General features: G+C 46.6%; 1 long non-coding RNA gene across 1 annotated transcript; it reads left to right on the top strand.

Annotated features, from left to right (window-relative positions):
• Positions 1 to 1,344: 1,344 nt before the first annotated feature.
• LOC132591767 (uncharacterized) lies at positions 1,345 to 9,715 on the top strand. The gene is made up of 3 exons (XR_009557230.1): positions 1,345 to 1,417; positions 4,444 to 4,614; positions 9,262 to 9,715. It is a non-coding gene; the product is annotated as an uncharacterized LOC132591767 (long non-coding RNA).
• The last annotated feature ends 488 nt before the right edge of the window (positions 9,716 to 10,203 follow it).

Genomic DNA, 10,203 nt, shown 5'->3' with positions numbered 1-10,203 from the left:
AGAGTCTGTTGGTGGTGTCTCTGCATGATCTACTGGTCTTTGGACTTTTGCCTCTTTCTACCAGTCAGCTTATGCCAGGAGCTGGTACTTTGGGTATATCTTTGCATCGAATCACCCAACACTTCTCATGCAGAGGTGCAGCAGAATTATCTAGCATCAGATGAGTTGTCTATTCCTTCCTCAGTTGCTTCCTGGCCCCCAACTTGGACCTGTATATGCCCATCTTGACAGTATGTTCTAGATTACACAGCACAGCTAGAACATCCACATTCCCTGATTACACATCAAAACTAATCATCCTACAGATGAACATAGGAAGCTACTAATACAAAGTCAGACCACTGGTCTACCCAGTCCAGTCTATTCTATCTGTTCTGACTCCCTAGGAATCTTGTAGAGATCTTTCCTAATCAAATAGATGGATGGATGGATGGATAGATAGATAGATAGATAGATAGATAGATAGATAGACAGACTGACAGGGGGTATCCTTATCCAGGGTTTGTGTTTCCTTCACAATGAGGTAGGACCGGAACCAATGGATCCAAGTTACAAGAATGAACTTTCTGATGCTAAGAGCTGTTTGGCAGTGGTCTCCCTCGGGAGATGGAGGAGTTTTTAAAGCAGAGGTTGGATAGTCATTTGTATGGATGCTTTAGTTGAATTCCTGTATTGCAGGGAGTGGACTTGATGACCCTTCCAACTCTACAATTCTATTATTCTCGCAAAGGGTGGGCAAAGGGTAACAAATGTTCAAGTGAGTGGTAGCCCTTTCTGTAAGGCAGATCCTCTTCCTAAACAGCTTAGAAATAAATCCACCTTGCTAACTGCAAGAAAAATCTGTTTTCCCTTTAATATATCTCACTCTTCCACTTCTGATTCTAAACATTTTAAAGTTATGTTTTATTATGACTTTTTGTACTGGATTAATCATTATCAGGGGTGGTTCTTTGTTGTATATTTTGTTGTTGTAAGCCGCCTTGTGTACAGTAATAGAGGAAGGCAGTACACAAATAAAAATTGAAATGAAAAATGAAATGCGTTAATTGGAAGCAACAGCACTGCTATGGATGGATTAATAATCTGACCAGGTAGAAAGCATATAAAGATACACACAATCACACAAACTGATGTAGTATTAACCACACTACTATTACAGGTAGGTAGCCATGTTGGTCTGACGCAGTTGAAATATACAGCGGTACCTCTGGATGCCCCGTTCACATCCAGCGCAGTATGGAACTAAAGCGGCGAGTCTGTGCATGCTCGCCGCGCAATTCAGTGCTTCTGCTCATGCGCGTGACGTCATTCGGTGCGTCTGCGCATGCGCGAATCACCGAAACCGGAAATAACCTGTTCCGGCACTTCTGGGTTCGTAACCCATGATGTACGCAACCCACACCGAATGTAACTAGAGGTATGACTGTATAAAAAAAATGTCCAGTAGCATCTTAGAGACCAACTAAGTTTGTTCTTAGGGACATGGGGTGGCGCTGTGGTCTAAACCACAGGGCTTGCCGATCGGAAGGTCGGTGGTTCGAATCCCCGCGACGGGGTGAGCTCCCGTTGCTGGGTCCCAGCTCCTGCCCACCTAGCAGTTCGAAAGCACGTCAAAGTGCAAGTACATAAATAGGTACCACTACGGTGGGAAGGTAAATGGTGTTTCTGTGCACTGCTCTGGTTCACCAGAAGTGGCTTAGTCATGCTGGCCACATGACCCGGAAGCTGTCTGCGGACAAACGCCGGCTCCCTCAGCATATGGAGCAGATGAGTGCCGCAACCCCAGAGTCGTCCGCAACTGTACCTAATGGTCTGGGGTACCTTTACCTTTAAGTTTGTTCTTGGTATAAGCTTTTGTGTGCATGCAAACTTCTTCAGATACTATTACCGTTAGGATCAATAGCACCGCCACTGAATTATCATCAGTATTACTCAAGGCTTGTTTAAGTGACGGAATATTTTGCCTCTTTCTCTTGATCTCTCCTGGTCTTTCTTCTTCTTCTTCCACCGCCAATGAAGGAAGAGCTTCCCGCTTTCCCCTTGACATTCTGGTTGCCTTCTCCTTGCCCTAAACAACATCCATGCCATGGCTGGATGTCCTGTTCCCCCAACCCATGCAGTGTCACAAATTCCGGGCAAGAGTGAGTTCTGAGTCATGTTAGTAAATATAGCCTGTGATGCTGCTCACACTTTCTTTCTTCTTCTTTTAAAAGGAGGGTCTGGCCATTGGATGATGCACCTTACACACACACACACACACACACACACACACACACACACACACACACAACCAAACCAGTCCAGGGGAATGACAAAGCCTGAGCACCCTGCCCTGAAATTACAGTCATTATAGTCTGGACTCACCAGCTGGCTATTTCAGGACCACAGATCAGACTCTCCTTGTTACTTCTTAAAGAGACCACATCCAATTAACCGAACACATGGATCTTTCAACTTAAAATAGGAAAATCAAGAAGCTGTTGCAATTCTTCTCCCTCCTGCCCTAGTCTCCTGTCCTAGTCCTGAATCTCTGATGGTCACAAGCTCCAAGATCTCTTCTAGCTTATGCTGACATTTTTTTTCCCTGGCACCATTCTGCCCTTTTAATAGCTTGAGTCACGAGCCAGCGATCATCGTTTACCTTCATGCAATTACCTTCTGATTTCTGCAGGTTGATGTGCTCTTAAAAGATACACAGGCGCAAGCCAGAGTGATTTCATTGTCAGTTGCCCACTCCACTTTGCACACACAGTTGCTGCCAAAAGGCTGAGAGGGACCGTTTCATGGCAAAATGAAAAGGTACCATAGCAAGAGGCAGAATGTGCAATGCCTAATGGCCTTTTCATATGATTGGCATCAATTTTGCAGGACACGTGTATCCACATTTGTCCATGTGAGTGGTAGCAAGAGAAGGAGAGTGTAGCTCATGGATCAGAAGAATGTGTTGGGCTGTGCCTCAAGGACAAGGACAAACCAGTTTTATCATAGCTTTCCAATAGGCATTTGATTTGTGACAGTGATGTATCTGTCACTTGACTGTACAGCTTCAGACTGCAAATGAGGGGCTGGTTCTCCGAACACTTCCCCGTGTGCAGAGGCACTGTCTTGTGCCCAAGATTGAAGGGGCCTGGTACTCAGTGCTCACGGGTGACAGCATGCACCTGGCGTGCGTCACATGTGTGCAATGTCATGTGCACAATATCACATCGCCAGGAAGAGACCAAGAGTGGAGCCTGGCGCAGCTTCAATGGCTGGCAGCTCCTCCTTTCTTGTGCTCAGGAGAGTCCACGCCCTGCTCTGCTCCACGCTCAGCCTCTTCTGCCCCCTCCATATTGAGACAGCCTGGCCCCCTGATGACAGATATTGAGCAGCCTGAAGACACCTCAGCCTTATAGGCACAACTATTCCTTGCTAATTTGCAGAAGCCAAAATCAATGCATGTTTTGAGGTTTCTCTTAAAAGTCTTTGCAGCTTCTTTTGTTAGTAACTTCTTCATGGCCATGGCTAGTGATTTGGATTTTGGGACAGGGGGAATGTTGTCAAGGGTCTTTTGTCCCAAGAGTGTCAATAAAGACTTGCAATCCATTTCAATAGTACAATTTAGACAGTTAGGTCTAAGCTGTTCACATGACCTGGCTATAACCGCACAAGCTCTCCTGATCTAATGGAGCTTTTTGCTGCTCTGTTTCTGTTAGACTTCTTGATATAAATGCAGCTGATCCATGGATATATCCTGACTGCTTTTTGCATGGGTATTGTCCCAGCCCCTAGGCCTAGGCTGATGCATCAGCTGCCACTGTGGTTGGGAAATCTAGTGGGCTAGAATAAGCTACCATAAAAATTAAGGGGATTTTGGTGCGGGCTCTTCCATAGAAGCATATTAAGCAGATCACATCATTTAATCGGATGAGCGAAATTTGGTATGAATTTATCAAAGTTAAGTTGTGAGACTGAAGAACTTACTTGAAGTAGGACTATCTCTAGCTTCTGCAAGTCAGCAATGCTACCAGTTTGTCTGGAATAGAGCAGACTGAATTCCTTGTTTGCAGATTATGTGTCCTATAAATGTTACATGTTCTTTTCCAAATTTACATTTTTAAAAATCATTTTTATTTTTAGGTAACAAATACTATATTAAATAGTGGGTAGACAACACAGCGGTTCTTCAAGAAGCTCTTTATTCGGAAGCCAGAACAGAACAGAACTGCATTGCCGAGCCGGCCTGCTTTTATAGAGGCTGGCTCAAACAATGTATCAAACATAATTCAAAGTTCCCTCCTAAAGTTCCCTCCTAAAACAACTGTCAAGGACCTGAGGGGAAACTATATACACTAATACATAACATACTACATGAAAATGAACATCAAAAACATAGAGCGAGAGGTAGAAAGGCTCAGAGATTTTCACAGCATTGCCTAGCAATCATGTTTGTTTTTCTTCTAGATCTCATGTTTGCCCGGAATGTTTCATTCACGACTGTGGAGCACTGAGAATTCACACTTCTCATTCAAGTTTAGGCCAGGCTGCTGGAAACATTTCAAAACTGCATGCAGCCAACCATGGTGTTCGTCATTACTGGCAGCTCCCCAGACGCAATCTCAGAGATAGGAAAAGGTACGAGAAAGGCGGGTGTTTTGGTTGCTTCCTACTTCCCCACTGTAGCCCCATAGTCTAACCCCCCACTCCCACCCCTGGTCTGGCTTGTTCGATTCCTGGAACTGTTTGAAAACCAAGGCACAGCTTCCAATTGGCTGCTGGAGCTTCCTGCACTCAATCGGAAGCCGCGGAAGCCCTGTTGGCCGTTCGGCTTCCAAAAAAATGTTCACAAACCAGAACACTTACTTCCAGGTTTGCAGCATTCGGGAGCCAATTTGTTCGGGGCCAAGCCGTTCGACAACCAAGATACCACTGTATGTGTGTGGGGCCTATTCCATTTCTGCATGATTGACATAATGTTAAAAATGTGCTTCTCTTAAGGCTTCACAATCGCATAGTTAATTGCCTTTGATGACTGGTGACGACTGTCTATTGAACAGAGACCATCTACAGGAGTACAAATCATAGCCAGTGAAAGAGAGAGAAGTCTGAGATTTATAGCTGGGTGGCAAAGAAGAGCAACAGGGGCTTTGAGGGCATTCTTCTGCTTTTAGGGATTCAGTGCCTAATTTATAGACTAGCACTGTCGTCTCAACACTGAGTTTGTAGACAAGCATGCGTCTTTAAAACAGCAACAATTCATGGACCCCAGAAATTTCTCCCCACAAGGACTCTGACCCTGCAAAAGATTACCATTCAGAATAGTGGGGGGGCATGATTTATATGACTCTTCATTCAAGAATGGACAGAGCTACTTCCTCACACCCATGGAGCTTTCTCAAATTGACATAGTCATGTTGGGTGGTGTGAACAGCCTTTAATGACCATGTGCAAAGAATTAAACAGTCACAGATTAGTAGTCTGGGCACAATTCAAATTTGGGGCTTATCTGATGTATGCCGCAAAGTAGACCCTGGCTACATTTTTTTCTTTTGATTTCCCCTCAGACGCTTGTGCAGATGCCTGGGATTGATCCTGGTATGTTCTGCATGCAGCACATGTGCTCTGCCACTGAGCTATGGTCTCTCACACAGGACCACAGAATGGCAGGGGCATTCTTGGGGGTGGGGAAAGAGAGATTGGATGCTTTGCCTAGTTATGTAAATGTGAGGCATACTGAAAAGGTAATGTGTAGTTCTGTCACACCTGTGGTCTAATGCCTGGAGTTTAGAGGAGGATGTGGATGACAGTAATATAGTTTTTCTAGAACTTCCAATACATTATTTTTTTAAAAAAATTCTTATCTCATTTAGTTTACTATGGATTCAAATTATGATTCTTTATGCATGGTGTAGGAGAGTCAGATTTTTAAACCCAATTCTACTTCTGTAAATATTGACCTGAAATGGATTCTTTCCCCTTATCTTGAGCCATGGAGGGGTGTGTGTGTGTGTGCACTTGTTATTATCTATTTCATTTATGAATCACTTCCCATTAGCCATCCCGAAGTGATTTATACTTCTCATTGCAGTCCCTTTGCAAAGGGTGACCTTCCCCTTGGTGTGTGTTCAGCGCTGCCCCCACTTTATGCCTCTTTCCTTTCCCTCCTGCTAGTGCAGTAATGCTGCTCAGTGATATTTTCTGGGGGTGGGAAGCATGACCACAGGTAGGCCTGGCCCATTGCCCAGGCCTCGGACGCTTGGTGACACCAGAGCCTCCTGCTAGCTGTTCCAACCCTGCAATTAGGACAGATCCTAGCTCAACCACAGCCCAAAATTACCACGGGGGCCTCTCGTCTGGGGAGCCCACAGCAGATACGTCACCCAGGGGCCTCAGCAGCTTCCTACAGCTGTGGGGAACAGCATGATTGCTGCAGAAGCCCTGTACCCCACTCCTCCTCACAGCCAGACTCCCCCACCTTCACCTTTGCTTCCTAGAAGTGGCGCTGCCAGGTTAAATTTAAATAACAACCACCACCAAGAGCATCCCTCCTGCTGTGCCCCAAAGTGTGCTGTTTGTGTTCCAGGTTGTCCCTGGCTTCCACAGACTCTCATGTTTTAAGCTTGGCTGCTGTCTCTTGGCTGCTACAGATCTGGGCCCCACTGGGGGAGCGTTAGGATGAGGTGTCATTTCTGTGGCGAGACAGTTGGGGGCATCCAGATGTGAAACCGCTGTTGGTCTGCATTTTGGGGACAAGTGTCCATGCGAGCAGCTGAGTCAAGGCAAAGGACTCGCCAACCCCCTTCCCCCCCTACACACAACTTGCAAAAATCTGCTTCCAATTTGTGATGGTGGCCAGCTGGCTTCTGAGCTCCCACCCATCATCCTCTTTCTCTCTGAATGGCTGAGGGTTCAAGTCATATGGTGGAGGGAGCCCAAGGCTGGGGGTGGGATGGGAGAAGAAAACAAAACAAGCAGGAGGCAAAATACTACCTCAACTTTTTACCTTGTGTGTGCCAAGGACTCGGATTGGAAAGAACGAATCTTACCTGGGGGGGGGGGGACTTGGGAGAGCGGACAGGATGTGGAAGCAGCCCTGCCCAGCTGCGCTCTTGCTGCCCCAGCAACTATGACACGTCCCGCCTGCTACCCTCTGCTCTTAGCTGCAACAACTGCATCATCAATATTATTATTTATTAAATTTCTATACTGCCTCTCATCTAAAGATCACAGAACAGTTTACAATAAAAAACCACAAAAACACATGCCATAACAACAAATAAAATCCACACACCCACCCCAGTTTAAAAGGCCTGGTTCCTAAAGATATGCAATGAAGGTGCCAGGCGATCCTCCCTGGTTAGAGCATTCCAGAAGCGGGGAAGTCACTGCAGAAAAGGCCCGTTCTCATGTTACCACCTCTGAATCTCTCCTAGAGAAAGCACACAAAGAAGGGCCCTAGAGGGTGATCACAGGGTCTGGGTTGGTCCATATGGGGAGAAGTGGTGCTTGAGGTATTGTGGTCATTATAGGCTTTATAGGTCAAAACCAGCACTTTGAATTGGGCCCAGAAGCCAATTGGCAGCCAGTGCAGTCTGGCTGTGATTGGTGTCTTGTCTAGATGAGCATCCTGGCCACTGACCTTTTGCATCAGCTGAAGTTACTGAACTGTCTTCAGAGGCAGCCCCGTGTATAATTGTGTTGCAATAATTCAACCTAGAGGTTACCGGAGCATAGATGACAGACGTTAGGCTATCCCCGTCCAGATAGGGGTGCAGCCACCACGCCATCAAGGGCACCTGAGCCTCAAGTGACAGCAAAGGATCCAGGCATCCCCCCAAAGCTACATGCTTGCTACTTCAGAGGAAGTGTAACCCCCTCAAGAACAGGCAACCTCCCATCCATCCAGTCTAGGGAACCATCCCATAACAGTGCCTCAGACTTATCCGGACTGAGCTTCAGTTTGTTGGCTCTCATCCTGTCCATTACTGAGGCAAGAAGATGGTCCAGCGCATCTATTGCCTCACCTGCAGATGTAAAGGAGAAGTAGAGTTGTGTGTCGTCAGCATATTACTGGCAGTGTACTCCAAAACTCCAGATAACCCCACTCAGTGGTTTCATGTAGATGTTAAGCAGCATAGGGGATAAAATCGGGCCCTGAGGAACTCCACATGGAAGACTCTATGGGGCCAAAGATGCTTGGTTCCTCAAGCATCACGCTCTGGAACCAACCATCCAAGTGGGACCAAAAGCCACAGCTCACTCATTCTGAAAATAGTGCCTTTTGTGCATATTCTATTATGTGCATATTCTATTATGCACAAACGCAATCTTGAAATTCCTTCCAAATTGCAGTGCTTTGTCTTCTGTTTATTATCATGAGTCGGCTGAACATTCAGTTCAATCTGCTTTAAGGACTTTGCTCCACCCCACAAGCGGGTACAACCTCTCTTGGTTTCCTGCTGTCACACTACAAAAATGGTTCTGCTGGACCCAGCAGGGAGTGACTCTGAAGAATCACCACCACTCAGGTCTCAGCATAGATGCAGGGTCTTGGAAATGGCTTCCAGCTCTTTTTCCTGTACTACAAGCAAGGCATGGAAAAGAGCAGGCAGGTCCTGAAATAAGACTGCATTGCTAAAAGAAGTGTATGGATGTTCTATGCATGACCTCTGCATCTTTATATAGTTGTGGCAGCAGTGTGTGCATGCACACATGCTTGCACACCTGTGAATATACTGTATAGACAAAGCTTGAATGCAAATTCAGGAGTGGGGGGTGGCCAACCGATTAAAGAATTTTTGCAGCCCAGTCCTATTGATTGCTTACTCTCGCAAAGTTAAATACAACTGTCTCAAGTAGCTGCGCATAATGCTGAACCTGAGCACGATCCTTGCACCTGTTTTTGAATGGGGACAAGGCAGATGTAAAACACAAATGCAATGGGACATCTGCCTTGAGGACTGAGATACTGTACTGTGGCATGCATGCTCAGAAAATGACATGTTTTATGATTGAACCCAAGTTCTAAGTTTCCAACAGGACTAGGAGCTTGGAAGGCTCCACACTGCGCTTCTCTTCTTAATCAACTACTTAAACCTATTAAAGCAAACTATAAAGGGTTGTGTGCGTGTGCATATATGTGGGTCAGCAGGCGGTGGGAAATGATAAAAATGGCTCCGTGCGTGATGTCAGGCTCTGCATGGTGAAGATGCATGCTTGTGGATGGATGTGTGTTTCAAGCATGCATGCTGCTAACACAGAACTTCATGTCATTCCCCTTAGACTGAACATTGTGGCCTTCCCTCACACTCCTTGCCCACAGGCCGCAAACGCCACAGGTCCTGGCACAGCACAGACCACCCAGTAATTGGAAGAGAGGTGGGTGGGCAGGTTGCCCGAAGCCTCCCCCACCTCGGAAGCTTTGCCGTCATCCTCGTGGCTTTGGCACTGGGCTGAGCAGCCTCGACCTCCCTGCTCACTTGTAGGGCTGCTTGGGGAGGGAATCTAATGGAAGAAGAAGAAGAAGAAGAAGAAGAAGAAGAAGAAGAAGAAGAAGAAGAAGAAGAAGAAGAAGAAGAAGAAGAAGAAGAAGAAGAAGAAGAAGAAGAAGAAGAAGAAGAAGAAGAGTTTGGCTTTGTTATCCCGCTTTATCACTACCCGAAGGAGTCTCAAAGCAGCTAACAATCTCCTTTTCCCTTCCTCCCCCACAACAAACATTCTGTGAGGTGAGTGGGGCTGAGAGACTTCAGAGAAGTGTGACTAGCCCAAGGTCACCCAGCAGCTGCATGTGGAGGAGCGGAGACACGAACCCGGTTCCCCAGATTACAAGTCTACCGCTCTTAACCACCACACCACACAGGGGTGTGTGTAGCCAGTTGGGATGGCTGAGTCTAGCCAAGGCCTCCACCTCAGTCCTTCTTGGGTTGGCAGCCCTGCTCTCTGTGGCTGGGTCACGGGGGGAACAGGAAGTCTCTCCACCCGGCCTTCTAGGTCACCATAGCAACTCAAGACATGTGTTACCTGACAATGCCTGTTCCCTGGCTGAAAATGTCTTGGTGGGAATAGTTGTGCTTTCAGCCAAGCAGCAGGCCCCTTACACCCATTCGAGAGTCTCCCTCGGATAGCTTTCCTGACCTCCTTCTTTCCTGGCAGGGAAGGGGGCACCATTTTGGGATTCATCTCTGGTGATGAAATGTCTGGGGCTGGCAATGGTTTTAACTTATT

This window comes from Zootoca vivipara, chromosome 2 (genome assembly GCF_963506605.1).
Source record: "Zootoca vivipara chromosome 2, rZooViv1.1, whole genome shotgun sequence".
Classification (NCBI taxonomy): Eukaryota; Metazoa; Chordata; class Lepidosauria; order Squamata; family Lacertidae; genus Zootoca; species Zootoca vivipara.
This window is presented reverse-complemented; position numbering and strand designations above follow the sequence as displayed.